The sequence below is a fragment of the Papaver somniferum genome, chromosome 2 (assembly GCF_003573695.1).
Source record: "Papaver somniferum cultivar HN1 chromosome 2, ASM357369v1, whole genome shotgun sequence".
In the NCBI taxonomy this organism is placed as follows: Eukaryota; Viridiplantae; Streptophyta; class Magnoliopsida; order Ranunculales; family Papaveraceae; genus Papaver; species Papaver somniferum.
In genome coordinates, this window is record NC_039359.1 from 107,856,224 (window position 1) to 107,873,684 (window position 17,461).

A 17,461-nucleotide genomic window follows, 5' to 3' on the forward strand; every position below is an offset into this window, starting at 1 on the left:
CTGATGAAACACTGTGTAAAATAATCCCTATATGTGTAAGGACTAAGAGTAAGAAGCCAAAAAACAGTACTGCATGGTATCAAACATAGAATAAACACCAAGACCACCATCTCTGATGGGTAGAGATACTAATCTCAGCTGTAATATGCCAAAAACTGGTCAATCACCAGTCACTAGTTCCCTCATATTTTTAAAGATGATTATCAAATACAACCTGTGCTTCTTTCACATATTTAGACGCAGTAGTACGCATAGTAAAATAGAGTTTAGAAACACCTGTACAGTTGCGAAGAAGAAGAAATTAACTTTGACGCAGTAGTACGCATAGTAAAATAGAGTTTAGAAACACCTGTACAGTTGCGAAGAAGAAGAAATTAACTTTGAGGGTCTTCAAGACTGCGAAATGGTGCCATCAACTGTATGGCATTCTGAACTCTGTCAAGAACCAATTGAATACAAAATTCATCATTCAAACTCACAGGACCACCAATTAGTTTAACACATATAGAGGATCTACCTATATCAGCAGGAAAAATACTTACTTGCAAACTCCTAGTACCCATAGATAGCCAAAACAATTCAGGTTTCCGCATATTAAGATGAATCCCAACAGATGCACCCTCATCTTAATGATATGAAAAACTTTAGAAACCTACATGGTATCACCAAAATTGTTACCATCATCTAAGTACCATGCCTGCAGATCAAGTTTACGTTGTTGCGAGATTTTTAAAACAAGAGGATACAAAGTCAGTGAGAAAAGTAAAGGCCCTAAAGGGGCCTCTTGTTGTAAACCTTGTGCATAAGAAAGAGTAGAACCACCATAATAAAGATTGATAGAAAAAACATAACAGAATTCAACCCATTTATATATACTTGGACAACCTAAGTATCACTTCTCTTAACATAGAAGGCCTATCCACAAGGTTAAAAGGATTACTGGAATTTACTAAAAGCATCGACAAAGAGTTCATACAACGTTTTCCCTCCAAAATACGATTCACTGATTGCAAAATAACATCTCCTCTATATGATACTCCAACACCAAACTGGAAATCACTTAAATACCTAGACATATCCTTACTTACAAGTGATGTAGCAACCTTAGAAATTCACATTTTCCAGATAATACCTATTGCAATATGTCTAATACCCCCTCCAGTTTTGATTAAAAGGGAAAGCAGTGCACTAGCAATAAATTACCAAGTTGTGGAGGGCACTTACCGACTAAAAGAAGATTTACAATAGTCGTAATTGACAAAAGAATCTCATCTTCCACAGCGGATGCCGGACCACTGAGAGCGTCAAGCAAATTTTGAGCATGAAGACCATCCCTATCGCATGCTGTACCTTTAGAGAAACTTTTAATTCTGCTAAAAACTAGTACTAGATGAAGCAGCATCTATTTCAAAAGTAGTAATAGGCAAAACTGGCGGTGATGACTAAGGATGCTTGAGCTGTAAGTCGGACAAAGTGGCGTCACTAAAAGGATCAACACCATTATATGTAAGAACACGAATGGTTGCAGTATAAAAACGTTGATTAAGCTTTCGTATGCAAAGCTTTAAACTGATATCATCTGGATTATTATTCTTAGACAAAACCTTACATTTGGAAGAAAAAATATCATTATCAGACAACAGATCCAAAATCAAAGAAACACAACCATCAGTATCCCTCCACTTTGTTAAGGGTCGATTAATAGAATCAAAAGTTTCTTACACATACCAGATCGACCTTCTGCAGTACCCTTGGGAATATAATTACACAAAACACAAATAGGAAAAATCATTAGTTGAATCTAAGTAGATATATCCAAGGGACTAAGTAAAACATTGTCTATAGTGTGTTTGAAAGTTCGAGAAAAGCTAAGTCTATATTTAGTGGGTATATATCGAACTTGTTAGAGCACTGATCGGTCGGACTTTCAAGCATTGCTATCTCAAGCTTGTTTGTCAAGTTTAGGTGATAAAAACAATAATTCTTGATTTCTAGTCTACTTATAACTATGTCTCGGACTAGGATAGAAAGTGTAGTTGATCTTTAGACTTCACGGCGTTCATCAATTGAAGACGAATGTCTACTAAGGAAAGCTTGGAGGAACTTCATCAACTAAAGGTATATGGAGACTAAAAGTTTTCTATCACTCAGAAGTCTATTATATTTTATCTTCTATTGAGTCTAAGTCATATAACTATATATACTTTACATTATACACATTTGGTATTTCGTGTTGAGTTTAACTCGCTTATATATTTCTCGAAATATGTGTTGGAAAGCTTTTTTTTTTAACTACATTCATCATTATTCTTAACGAGTTTAGTTGGGAACGATTTATTTGTTGGAAACTAAACAATAAGTCAAAAGATGATCATGTGAAAATCGCCTTGAAACATCTTATATGATTTGTGTGAGACAGTCATTTGATGTAGACTCAAAATATTTCGTATTGATCATTCGATCATTTGAAAATTACTTATAAGCTAATAATTTGTGTTAGACAGCTAATGTCGTCTTCTAAGGATGTTTTAATGATTGAAGGTGGAGTTTAGAACAATTAACCACTGTCTGGATATAACACAGTATGCATACCAGTATACAAACTGTTGTAGTGTGATTTACGTCCGGGAACCAAGTATGCATACCAATATACGGACGGTTTTAACTGTCAAAGTCCGGGAACCAAGTTTGCATGCCCGTTTGTGAACGGTTTCACCTGAGTTCGGTCCGGAACAACCGTATGCGTACCCCTTTGCGAACTGTTATACATGACCAATGTCCGGAACTTAAGTTGCGTACCTGTTTGCAAACTAAGTTGTTCTAAAATCGGTTAAGTATGATTTCATACTCATTAACAAATCTAGAATACAAAACAAAGCTTGGCTAAGTTAGGCTAGATAAAGAGCAGTCGAGATTTGTCTACGAGGGATAAATCTACGGCCGTGGTTTTTTCAACTTACCATTATAAATACTTTATTAGTTAGTGTCCTATTAATTGCTCATGATGAATGGCGTCTCAGTGTGTTGAAGTACATACCGATGGTAGTTGTTGTGGTATTGCAGTGTGTTTAAGTTTGGCGTGTCCGGGGAGAACTCAATGGTTGAGTGAGAAGGTTCATAGATTAGGTGGATCTCTAGGATGAAAGTCAAGAGAAAGTGAAAACAATCTCTGGTGTTAGAGCATTGATCGGTCGAACTGGCATGCGTTGCTATCTCAAGCATGTTTGTCAATGTTAGTGATCAAAACTATAAGTCTTGATTTCTAGTCTATTATAGCTACGTCTCGGACTAGGATAAAAAGTGTATTTGAGCTCAAGGAATTCATGGAGATTCATCATACAAGTAGAAGAACTACTCAAGTAACCGGTGGAATTTCTCGACAAAAAGGTATGTGAAGACTTGAACTTATCTGTCACTCAAAAGTCTATCTACTCTATTTCTTACTCTTTGAGACAAGAATTTGTATGCTATATATATAGACTTGGATTATACACATTTGGTATTTCGAGCTGTGATAACCCTGGATTCACAATAATAGTCTGGCCGGTCCTACTATAGCCAATCCATAGCTTCACTATATGGATATACAATCCACAAAGACATCAAAACGAGTATAGACAAGCATAATGTTGAAAAACAAAACTGTCACTTTTATTTAATCGGGTACTGAATTCAAATGTATCCCACAAATCAATCTAATTCTTGGAAAAGAAAGAATGTTTCAATTAATACTGAAAATAAAATCTCAGATCGGTACCAAGTACCGGTATCTCTCTGTGAAAACCTTATTACAAGGAAATAAGGTAAAGAAATGCTAATAAAACGGCTGCGAGGAAGAAATCCTACTTCTTCAAAGTGGCTGCAGCAACTACTCGAGAAAATTCCCGACTAAATCACTTATTCAGCCGTCATCTGAAAGTGAAAAAATTCAACACAAGGTCAGAGCCTTGGAAAAATGCAAGTTAACTCTTAAACTATGAGTTCAACTATGGATTATAAACAGCTTACAAGTATCACAAGAAGTTAACCATCTCGAATGCGAAACAATATCATACAATAAGCTCAGTAATACACAAACTATCATTACCACACAAATTTCTTTGTAAACATACATATGGGACAAACATACAATGGACACTGCCCACCGGGTCACATAAAATGTTTAATACGCAGCTGCGACCCTGATCTCGGCACAAGATACCTTAGCTTACCTATAATCACTACCCACCGTGTTAGAGCATTTCTCGGTCGAACTCGCATGCGTTGCTATTTCAAGCATGTTTGTCAATGTTAGTGATCAAAACTATAAGTCTTGATTTCTAGTCTACTATAGCTAAGTCTCGAACTAGGATAAAAAGTGTAGTTGAGATCAAGGACTTCATGGCGATTCATCATACAAGAAGAAGAACTACTCAAGGAACCGGTGGAACTTCTCGACAAAAATGTATGTGAAGACTTGAACTTATCTGTCACTCAAAAGTCTATCTACTCTATCTCCTACTTCTTGATACAAAAAGTCGTATGCTATATATAGACTTAGATTATACACATTTGGTATTTCGAGCCGAGTATACCTCGCCTATCTATATCTCGAAATATGTGTTGGTAAGCGTTTCGCTTCGATCACGTTTATCTTTACCTAGTGACGAAAGTCATGATATGTTTCAATCACTTTGAAAATTGCTTTGACGAGAAATGGCGTAACAACTATATAACGTCCTCTAAGAATGTTTCAATGGTTGGAATGAGAGTTTAGATTACATAACCAATGATGGACATAAGTATTGTTATGGAAACACATATGTGCATAAGTCCTATCCCTTGAACCAAAGTTTGCGAACTTTGTTGATCAAGAGAAACCGGAAGAAGGATTTGTTTCCAAGTCCGCGAACTCAGTCCGCGAACTGCCGAACTTCTCACCCCGAGAAATTCTGATGGAGTTGACAAACTTGTTGCGTGAGTACCAGTCCGCGAACCCAGTCCGCGAACCGTCGGAAAGTCTTTGCCGAGATTTTCTGCTGGAGTTTGTAAACTCTGCCCGGTTTCTTAAGTCGGCGAACCTAGTGTGCGAACTTAAGAAGGTTATATATCTGAAGATGATTTCTGAACTTAAACTTATAAATACTAAGAAATGCAATTTTCAAACCGTGGCTATAAAGTTCATGAAACGATTCGAGTGAATCAAATCATTTTTGCTTCAATTGTGTATTGTGTAGTACATAAGATTTCCTTGCAATTGAACAACTCTCTAGCTAGTTCATTTGAGTCATTTGAACTAGTTATGGTGAAGAAGAATATGGTTGGTATAAAATGATCATATGGCTAACCTTTTGGTTAACTATTGTTGAACCAACAATGTACACGTTTGGGTACGGTTAACAAACCTAGAAGCGTGCATTTCATTTGTGTATAACAAGCTAAGTTTTCGATCTAACGGTTGAGAAATATTAGCTTGAATCTAAATCAGGTTTTCATCTAACGGTGGATATTGTTTGCTTTGTGACCAAGGCGAAACCCTGATTTGAAATACTATATAAGGGGACATCTAGTATTGTGCAAAACTAATCCCACACCTTACGTGTGATACTAGTTTGCATGCTATAGTCGATTCTCCTTTAAACTTTAGTTTTCTTCTTCTAAAACCAGGTTAATGACCTAAAGACTTCATTGGGATTGTGAAGCCATACAGATACTACTTTTAGCGTAGTTGTGTGATCTGATCTTGCATCTTCTATCGTACGAGTACAATCATATTGATTGGATTGAGATTGATATCTCCGATAGGCAAGATATAAAAAGTAATCACAAAAATCTTCGTCTCATTGTTTGTGATTCCGCAACATATTGTTTCGCTACCATGCGATTAATATTGTTGTGAGGTGATTGATAACTCTAGGTTGTTCTTCGGGAATATAAGACCGGATTATTAATTGGTTCCTGTTCACCTTGATTATTATCAAAAGACGGAACAAAACCTTTTAGGGTTTATCTGTGGGAGACAGATTGATCCTTTGATAGACTTGTCTCTGTGAGACAGATTTGTTTTTTGTCAAAGCCTGCGATTTTGGGTCGTAACAACTCTTAGTTGTGGGTGAGATCAGCTAAGGGAATCAAGTGCGAAGTATCCTGCTGGGATCAGAGGCGTAGGGAGTAGAACTGTACCTTGGATCAGTGGGATACTGATTGGGGTTCAACTACAGTCCAGTCCGAAGTTAGCTTGGAGTAGGCTAGTGTCTGTAGAGGCTTAATACAGTGTGTGTTCAACCTGGACTAGGTCCCGTGGTTTTTCTGCATTTTTGGTTTCCTCTTTAACAAAATTTCTGGTGTCTGTGTTATTTCTATTACGCATTATATTGTTTATCTTTATAATTGAAATAATACAGGTTGTGCGTTGAAGTTCAATCAATTAGAATATCCGACCTTTTGGTTGTTGATTTAAATTGATTGACACTTGGATATTGGTCTTTGGTACCATCCAAGTTATCTCTCTAATGTTTGATAAAGATTCGCCGATTTCTATTTGCTTGAGTATATATCAAATCGAGAGATTGAGATATAACCTCTTTAATATACTTTTATCTAGATTGAGTCTGACTGTCTAGTTGATTCTCTAGAAAGTATGTTGGAGTTTGTCCATACAGATTGCTAAGAGAAATATTGGGTGTGGTTGTTGTACCCCCACTTTTTCAATTGGTATCAGAGCAGGAAAACACGTTAAAGACCTTATAATTATGTGTTTGTAGTGATCTGATTATGGACGAGTCTATCTCTAATAATGTACCAGTTTAGAAATTACGAGATGATTCTAAAAGCTTGGATTCACCTGAGAGAACTATCACATCTAAGTCAATATCTAAACATTATCTTGATGTAAAAACTGTTGATTGGGAAACTCTCCTAGAAGAACAGTTGGATGAACTTTCTGATGAAGGTGATTCAAATATTGATAGAGATGTTGACGAGGAAGTCTTAGAGTATGTTAAGTTTTTGGATTCGTGAAAGATGAAGAAGATTACAACTTCTCATGTCTCACCTCTTTTGACTCCTCTCTGTCGAGAAAACAAGAAATTGAGAAGATGTTACGCATGTGTTTATTTTTCGAATCGTTCTAAATTATCGATCCTCAAGGATTCTGAGGAAAACCTACGTATGAAGTCACTTGAATGTGATAATCTTTATCAAAAGTACTTTTTGTTGGAAGATAAACTTGCAGAATATGAAGCAAGGTTTAACTCTCAATAAATTAGTTTTGATGACAGAGAAAGTGCTTGTCTCGCTCGAGAAAAACGCCCTGAGGCTGATTTAGCTGCTGCTCTTGATAAAATCAAGATGTTGGAAGATGACTTGAAAAAGTTCAACACTAGTTCAAGAAAACTAACCACTATGCTAGGAGCAAGTAAAAATCATCGTGATACACGAGGATTGGGCTATAAGGGAATAGATGCTCCAAGTATTAGCAAAGAGGTAAAATTTGTCAAGGCTAGTGATTCTTCTCAACAAAGGTTTCCACTGATGGCAAAAGTTAAATACCTTCACCGGAAATTAAGGTTCGAAAGAGCAGGTAAGAACATTCCTTATGTTTTCCACTATTGCGGAAATAAAGGTCACCTGGAAAGGAGATGTCGTTTTCGTATAAGGAATAAGAAACTTCATGATGTTCTTGTTTGGGCATCACAAGAAGTTGTGAAACCAAGATCATATGCTAAGGCTAATCCCCTTAACATTATAGGTTGTAACTTTCCAACCTTTAAGCAAAGGAATCGTTGCTGTAATAAACCTATATTTGCCTATAAATGTTATACGAAGCCTTTTCACAATCGTAATGGTTATCAAAAGGATAACTTCGTAAATATGAAGATAAGATCTGATGCTCCCACTTGGAGAAAGACTAACTTGCAAAAGAATAGTCAATCCAATTCTCTTTCGAGAAATATTGAAGAGAGTAATGGGAAGAAGGTTCCGGTTGTTCCTAAACACACTCAGAAGTGGGTACCAAAGAAATCTAATGATCCTTTGAGTGTGGAAAGGAATGATCTTCCAGAAAATTCATGGAGAAGGCAGTATCCATGATGTTGGAACTTAACAAGTTTTTTGGAAAAATGGAATTGGATGTGAAAGGCTCTAAAAGTGATCCCTTTCATGATAATTCAAAGGTCAATTGTGGTGAACAAGACATTATTCACCCCAACACAACTTGATTGTGTTGTAAGTGCATCCTCACCAAGGAATGCCCTGCTATGTATACGGTGAAGGAAGTACGAAAATTGTGGCGCACAGATTATGTTTGGTAAGGCTGTATAATTCAATTGGATTCATCTAAAAAGGTATGTCTATAAACTTGAGCAAGATTTGTGCTTTTATTTGTTTAGAGAACTTATAATGATTCAAGTACCTTTCTTATCGTTCTTTTCTAGCTAACTTGATATGTGTTTAAGGTTCTTAAACATTTAGGTTTGAAAATAGTAGTTCGGGATGTTTGGACTTCATGATACACCTACCAGGTATGCATAACATCATTTAAAACCAAATTCCAGGGGTTTAAGTTCGCAAACCCCATCTGCATACTGCTTCAGGATACATAAATTAGTTTGCAAACCCGTGTGCATACTTGACGTTGATATTCGGTAAACTTGTTTTGGCGGTATCTTCTTCGACCGAACTCGGAACGACCTCATTATTTTTGCATCCTCTTCCTCTTTGAATTATCTTCAAAATTGAGGTGATAATTATTGAATTTGGATGAGTTAAGGTTGGTATTTGTCATGTCTCTTGTTTTTGAGTGTTTTGCTCTGTTTTGTTGCACTTGTTCCACTTCTCTTGGACTTGGGCACTTGTATTCATGGAGTAGTACTCTTCTAAGCTCATTTGTAGATTTTACAAGAATGTTGCTAGTGAATCACAAAGAAGAAAGTTCTAGAATGGGCAGTAGTACGCATTACTATGGAATTCTTGAATGTTCACAATCATTTTATGTGAACTATGGCGCATGGTCGTTAATAACTTTGTATGTTCTTCTTTGAAAATCTTTTTATACGCCTTTGATATCTATTCTTGGTATAAATCCGGGTGAAAAAGATTGATTCTACTCTCTAAGGATAAATCATCTTATATGTGCATTACGAGTTTGTCTTGATGCCTAGGAAACTTCTTATGAGAATTTATTCTTGTTTTTGAAAAGGATTACTAGAGTTTGGAAAACCAATTATTGTGTTTACACATAGCTATGTCCAACGTTTTCATCTTCATGTTTTTAGATTTATTTGTTTAAATTCTAAAACTTTTTAGAGGATGATGTTTTGCGGTATTAATCTTTATGATTTTGTATATTGCAATTTGTTATGGGATATTGGTGTTTACGTCTGTGAACTATGTTTGTCCCATACTTTGTCAAAAGTAAAGTCGTTTGTTATCGGTATTCATGTATTGATTAAAGGATGAATAGACTTTTGACAAATACAAAAGTTAAGCCTATATAGTCAAATCTTTGATGGAAGATAGGTTAAAATATTTTGTGGACAAGGATGATGTCTATTGATTGTCGTTATGCAAATAGTGATTGAAGATAGAATGAATCCTTGTATATTCCGCAGTATTGATCATCCCTGATCCATATTTTATGTGTATACTGCATTACTCCATAAGTTTTTCTTGTGTTGAGTATATGAACGATTAAGTTAGTTATTTTCGTATGGTTAACTTAGTCGTAACTCCATAAGTTTACTTATGTTAAGCATAATCAATTAAATTGATCACTTTTTGTGTTTAATTTGATTGAGTTTTTGGATATAGGAAATCATTCTCATGGTTTTTTGTGTCCAATAAAAATCCTTATTTTCTTTCGAAATTAAGGTCACTCTTGTTGTTCCTTCGGGAATGACATCAAATGGGGGAGAGTTATTTTGAACTTGTGCTTAATGGTCATATCTTGAGGGTTGTGCGGCTGTGGAATTTTAGAGGGGTTATCTTGTATCTTTAAACTCCTTGATGAATCCATTTAGCTTCGGCTTTATGATTGCATCTAAATTAGTTGGTATGTATTTTTTATTTTAGTCATGAAATGTCTCTTTCGGAAATTTCATTATGATCCCGTTCTTGTACTTTTGCCAATTTTATTGACAAAAAGGGGGAGTATTAATATGTAGTTCACACTACAAATACATATGGTTTTCGGATCATTGTGTAAGGGGGAGTGGTTTCCATGTGAGATGAAGTACTGACTAAGGGGGAGTGATACATATCACCATAGTATTATTGTTGAAGTTGTGATACAATTGGACTTTGACATTGTGTAATAATACTATGACACTGTATAACAATGATCGAGACCGATGCTTTCTCATTGTTATAGCTACGGATCTTCAACAGCGGTGATGCTAAACTTACAACCTTTGGGATCATTGGAGTACTTGGAAGTTACGAAGATTTTGAGGAATGTTGAAGATTAGACATGTGGAATAAGAGCTACTAAATTTTCTTTATCTTTTTTGTATTCCATATGTATTGATAGTTCTGTCACTAAAATTGACAAAGGGGGAGATTGTTAGAGCATTGCTCGGTCGAACTCGCATGCGTTGCTATCTCAAGCATATTTGTCAATGTTAGTGATCAAAACTATAAGTATTGATTTCTAGTCTATTATAGATAAGTCTCGGACTAGGATAGAAAGTGTAGTTGAGCTCAAGGACTTCATGGAGATTCATCATACAAGTAAAAGAGCTACTCAAGGAACCAGTGGAACTTCTCGACAAAAAGGTATGTGAAGACTTGAACTTAGCTGTCACTCAAAAGTATATCTACTCTATCTCCTACTCTTTGAGCCAAGAAGTCGTATGCTATATATATATAGACTTGGATTATACACATTTGGTATTTCGAGACGAGTATACCTCGCCTATCTATATCTCGAAATATGTGTTGGTAAGCTTTTCGCTTCGATCAAGTTTATCTTTACCATGTGACGAAAGTCATGATATGTTTCAATCATCTTAAAAATTTATTTGACGAGAAATGGTGTAATAACTTATAACGTCCTCTAAGAATGTTTCAATGATTGAAATGAGAGTTTAGATTACATAACCAATGGTGGACATAAGCATTATTGTGGAAACACATTTATGTATAAGTCCTATTCCTTGAAACAAAGTTTGCGAACTTTGTTGATCAAGAGAACCGGAAGAATGGCGTGAGCCAAGTCCGTGAACTCAGTCCGCGAACTGCCGAAGTTATCAAACCCGAGAATTTCCGCTTGAGTTGACAAACTACTTGCGTGAAGCTAAGTCCGCGAACCGGCGAAGTTCTCATACCCGAGAATTTCTGCTGGAGTTTGTAAACTCTGCCCGATAACTCAAGTCCGCGAACCTAGTCTGCGAACTTGAGAAGGTTATATATCTGAAAATGATTTCTGAACTTAAACTTAAAAAGACTAAGGAATGCAGTTTGAAAACCGTGGATATAAAAGTTCATGAACCGGTTCAAGTGAATCAAATCATCTTTGCTTCAATTGTGTCTTGTGTAGTAAATGAGATTTCCTTTCAATTGAACAACTCTCGAACTAGTTCATTTGAAGTCATTTGAACTAGTTATGGTGAAGAAGAACATGGTTGATATAAAATGCTCATGTGGCTAACCTTTTGGTTAACTATTGTTGAACCAACAAGTGCATACGTTTGGGTACGGTTAACAAACCTAGAAGCGTGCATTGTCAAGTGTGTATAACAAGCTAAGTTTTCGACCTAACGGTTGAGAAATGTTAGCTTGAGTCTAAATCAGGTTTTCATCTAACGGTGAATATTGAATGCTTTGTTACTAAGCTAACATTGATTGCAGACCCTGATTTGGAAGACTATATAAAGGAGACATCTAGTATTGTGCAAAACTAATCCCCACACCTTACATGTGATACTAGTTTGCATACTAGAGTCGATTATACTTTAACCTTTGGGTTTCTTCTTCTAAAACCAGGTTAACGACTTAAATACTTCATTGGTATTGTGAAGCCAGACCGATACTACTTTATCGTAGTTGTGTGATCTGATCGTGTATCTTCTATCGTACGAGTACAATCAGATTGATTGCTTGAGATTTATGTCTCCGATAGGCAAGATATAAAAAGTAATCACAAACATCTTCGTCTCATCTTTTGTGATTCCGCAACATCTTGTTTCGCTACCATACAATTAATATTGTTGTGAGGTGATTGATAACTCTAGGCTGTTCTTCGGGAATATAAGACCGGATTATCAATTGGTTCATTTTCACCTTGATTATTATCAAAAGACGGAACAAAACCTTTTAGGGTTTATCTGTGGGAGACATATTGATCCTTTGATACTTGTCTGTGTGAGACAGATTTGTTTATTGTCAAAGTCTGCGATTTTGGGTCGTAGCAACTCTTAGTTGTGGGTGAGATCAGCTAAGGGAATCAAGTGCGCAGTATCCTGCTGGGATCAGAGGTGTAGGGAGTACAACTGTACCTTGGACCAGTGGGAGACTGATTGGGGTTCAACTACAGTCCAGTCCGAAGTTATCTTGGAGTAGGATAGTGTCTGTAGCGGCTTAATACAGTGTGTGTTCAACCTGGACTAGGTCCCGGGGTTTTTCTGAATTTGCGGTTTCCTCGTTAACAAAATTTCTGGTGTCTGTGTTATTTCTATTCCGCATTATATTGTTTATCTTTATAATTGAAATATTACAGGTTGTGCATTGAAGTTCATTCAATTAGAATATCCGACCTTTTGGTTGTTTATTTAAATTGATTGACACTTGGATATTGGTCTTTGGTACCATCCAAGTTATCTCTCTAGTATTTGATAAAGACTCGCAGATTTCTATTTGCTTGAGTATATATCAAATCGAGATATTGAGATATAAACTCTTTGATATACTTTTATCTAGATTGAGTCTGACTGTCTAGTTGATTCTCTAGAAAGTATGTTGGAGTTTGTCCATACAGATTGCTAAGCAAAATATTGGGTGTGGTTGTTGTACCCCCTCTTTTTCATCTGGGAACCATCTTATCTTATAAAAATGTCGTCAATCTACGGGATGTCGTCTTTTTCTTTAAGTTGCGTGGACAGTTCTAACGAGTTACTAACTAAGTGCCTTTTAGGACTTCATTGGAAATGGGGTGACAAATGAGTTTCTAACTAAGTGCCTTTTAGGATTTCAACGGAAAAGGGTGATATTCTAAACATGAAATGGCTTCCTAGAACAACATAGCATTTGTTTTCTTTTGATATTGCAATAAATCCAACTGTTACACGAATAAAATCCAATTACTAATTAAAGATTTAGATCCATGCTCGTGCCGTTACGACACGGGTTAAGCCATAGTTCCATACATAAGAGTATAATCTTACATGCTTATCTGTGTCTTGATGATTTTAAATTTCTCCGATTCCTATGTCCGTGTCGTGTTGTGTCTGTATCCCATGCCAGTGCTTTCTAGCTGCCCAATTATCTAGGCAACGAACAAGTCGAAAACTGATGCATAGTGATATTTCAGAAATACCATTTCTAGTCTTTAATACATATTCCCCATCTTACCTATTTCTTTTGGTTTATATTCTAGCTTATCTAATAAAGTGAAATCTTTATTCTTCCTTAGAGAAGAGCCTCATCACTTTGTAATTTCCAAATTATAATTGGGTAAGAATTGCAACTTCTAAGAGATGCCTCTTTTATCTTTTAATTTACAATATTAGGGTTGGGTAGAAATTTGAAGTATTATTAGAGAAGAACCTCAAATCTTTGTTTCTTCCTTTTTTCAAGAGTAGAGGAAGCTTCATTAGAAGGTTAATTACTTTTTTTGTGGTGTTTTGTTACATTTTTATATTCTAAATTCAACTGTAAGTAACACGTTACATTAAAAACCTATTCATGCATTCCTTATTTAAACGGTTACAAGGAAACCCTAATTTAAACGACAGATCTCAAACCCTAAGTAGTACTTATAGTTTTCTTTTGCTAGTAATACCACCAAACTCTGCATTCTTCCTTTCATTATTGTGTACAGAAAGGAAATCAAACTCCGAACCCTAATCAACTAACACTTCCTTCCCTCCCTCCTTCACAATGCAGAAACTAGTGATGCTGGTTCAGTAATAACACCTTATTCGCACTATGATTTTTTCTCTCAGAATGTAATTCGAATCTCCTTTCGGAATCACATTACCATATGGTAATCCTTTTTAATTAGATTTTTCAGCGTATATATTTAGCTTCCTCAGTAACTATGGGGTTAGGATTTGGGTTGTCTCCTTTACAGATATATTTAGGCTTATTGAAGATTTGATTTCAACTTAGAAGCACAAGAAATTAATTTATAATCATATTTAGTCATCCTTGGTTAATTTTTCTTTGTTTTGTTTTAATTTGATTTTTTTTTAATAAATACATATTTTTGTTAATATATAAGTTTATTAAAACTATATATATATTGATCGGTAAAGAATTTGGTGCTGGCGAGTTTCGAACTCAGGTAACTGGTGTCATCACCCAATGACTTTACCATTGTACTACAGTGACCCCAGTTAAAAATTATAGTAATAATTTTTAGTGGTGGTAGTGAAAGAAGCAGTGGGTGGTGGAAACAGTGGCGGGTATTTTTGAGTGGTGGAGGTGGTAACATTACTGGTGGTGGAAAAAATAATGGGCATGGCTGGTATTTACGTACGGTGGTGGATGTTAGTGAATAGTAGTGGACAATAATAGTGTTGTGTCTTTACAAAATTGACAACTTTTTATTGTGATAGATGTAGTTGGCTTTTTTTAGCACAACTGGTAAGGAAAAAACACAAATATTTTGAGGATGATACTAAATCATATAAGAAATCATGACCGCTAGATCATGCAAATGGGATCCCGACCATTTATAGTACCCGATCGAATAAGTCACGGTTTTTAGTATTAAAATAAAATTTATTACATTTCCAAAATACAAAACAAAGTTTGCACAAGTTAGGCTAGATAAAGAACGATCAAATTTATATTTGCAGAATAAAAATCTACCGCTACAAGTGATCATTTAATTAAAATTTAGTAATAAATGTTCAATTGAAATTTCATAATACATGTTTGTTTAATTAGTTAAATGAATATGTTTTTGTTGATACATGATAAATTTATTTAATATAAATCATATCAGTGAGCATTAATGGTAGTTGTGATGGTGGGCAGAAAACATACTCCAATACAGATCAATTGCCTCTTCTCCATAACTTCTACAAGTTCCTGATAAGTGGCGTATATGACAGAGAGCTAAGGACAAGAAATTCATAGAATACCTCAAATTCATCATGCTCAAAATATACAGATTTGGGTTTAACTTAATTTACTCATATATACTCTTTAATATCAAGAACTTGAAAAAAATACACAACCAAAATGAGACAACAATAATCAACTTGAGAAAACATAATTTCAACTAGAAATGCAAAGATAACAACAAAAATTGCAGAAAGGATAAAGAGAAAACTTATACCCGAAATAGTAGGGTGAGAAAAAGCGTCTTAAGATAGGTAAATTAAACATTAATGGTGGTTTTGACGGTGGGTGGTGGGGATAATGGGGATGAGTATTGGTGAGACTGGTGGAGTCGTGACGATAACGTGGTGGAAGAAGTAGTGGTAGTAGGGTGAGAAAAGGTGTCCTAAGATAGGTAAATTATTTAGTCACCCTTGGTTAATTTTTCTTTGTTTTGTTTTAATTTGATTTTAGTTTTCAAATTATTATTTTTTAATTTTTTAAACAATTTTTAAAGGCCAGATTTTTCCAAAAAAGAAGATGTTGTGATTTTAAGATTTGCCGGGTAGGGGGCAGGAAGAAAAATCAAACCTATAAATTTTTTTTGACCAAACACAACATGATGATATGTTTCTCCCCCTTAATCAATGTTTTACTCTTTTCGTGTAGATATATACTTTTCAACATGCATATCCTTTCTCAGTGATTATGAGTCACCATATATTTCTCTCCTTTTTTATCACAAAAATAACAAAAAAAAAAATATAAATAAAAAGTACAGCTACAACCTGTCGACAACAGTACCTGCAGTAATATTGGTAGTATTGTATCATCAATGCAATGATATTACACTATACAAGCAACATCAGGGATGGTGATTATACAAAAAGAGATTTCCATTGCGCTGAGATACAAACCCTGATTTAGATAACAAATTAACTTTGTTAAAAAAGAAATCAGTACAGAAGTAGATAGACTTGCTGATAATGAACCAAACGAAAATTAAAACATGAGATAACCAAAACAAACTCTAACACATAACAAATCTAGAAAACCAAACAAAAATTAAAACATGAAAAATACTCTAGCTTCCAAAGGTTACTGATTGAGGTAGTTTCGAGCATCATCTGTGATCTCGGCATCACATTCAAGTTGAATGGGTAGATTATCATTTCCAATATGTGGCACCCTATAGTTATTTCTTCCGAGCACTATCATAGTCTCAATCGTGCAAGCTTGGAATGCTAGGAAAGGACAATTGAGGCTTTCAGCAGATACATTTTCAAAAGCGACTTATACCGCTTCAACCAATTCATCAATTGTTTTGGGTGCATATTGATATTGTAGAGATTGAACAACTCGGAAATAACCAAGGTTAAAAACATCAAAATATGGACTGTTCGGTGGTTGGAAAGATAAGCGAATATCAAATCCATTTTTCGAAGCAGCTTCAAGAAAGTCTTGGTCATTCGGGTAAATATGTGGTCTCGCATTGTCATGTTGAATGAATATAGTCTCCGTCTTCCTACTACATGGCCAGGCGCTCCGGATTGCTGGAAAAACTTTGTTTATCAGACATGACCGGATGACAGCCTTATTAACATGTAAAATTGCTTTGGTATTGCTTTTTTCCGTCTCTTCGACAATGAAAGGAAAAAATCCTATTTTTACAGAAAACCCTTCATCCAACCTAGGACGGGCAACAACAGATAAAAACATCACTTTGGTGGCGAAACGCTTAATCTCCGACTCCCTTGTTAGATAAAACCACCTTTCGTCAATGTGCACGTAGTTGTACATGCTTTTGAAAGGATTACCGGAGACACGATATCTTTCGAGCATCTATATTATAAGGGACAATTGTGTTTTTCTATATGGACGGCCATCTATATTTCGGACACATAAAGGACGGCTCAGATTTATCCTGATTCCAATGTTTGAGATTTTGGGGAAATTTAAATTTAGAGAATACAAAGGATGGCCACGATTAAGCCACCAAATAACGTACCCTCTTGAAGGCCACGATTAATCCACCAAATAATATACCCTCTTGGTTATCTCGCTCAAATTATTTAATAAATAACGTAACGCATGTCTGGAACCGGTACTGCCTCTTGCCATTCAATGAGGTTATATGTTTTAGTAAAGAGGTTTCTTTCTTGGTTTTCGGTTGCATTCACTTCTGCAACCCGAACCTAAAATTCTTTGGTGACCGATA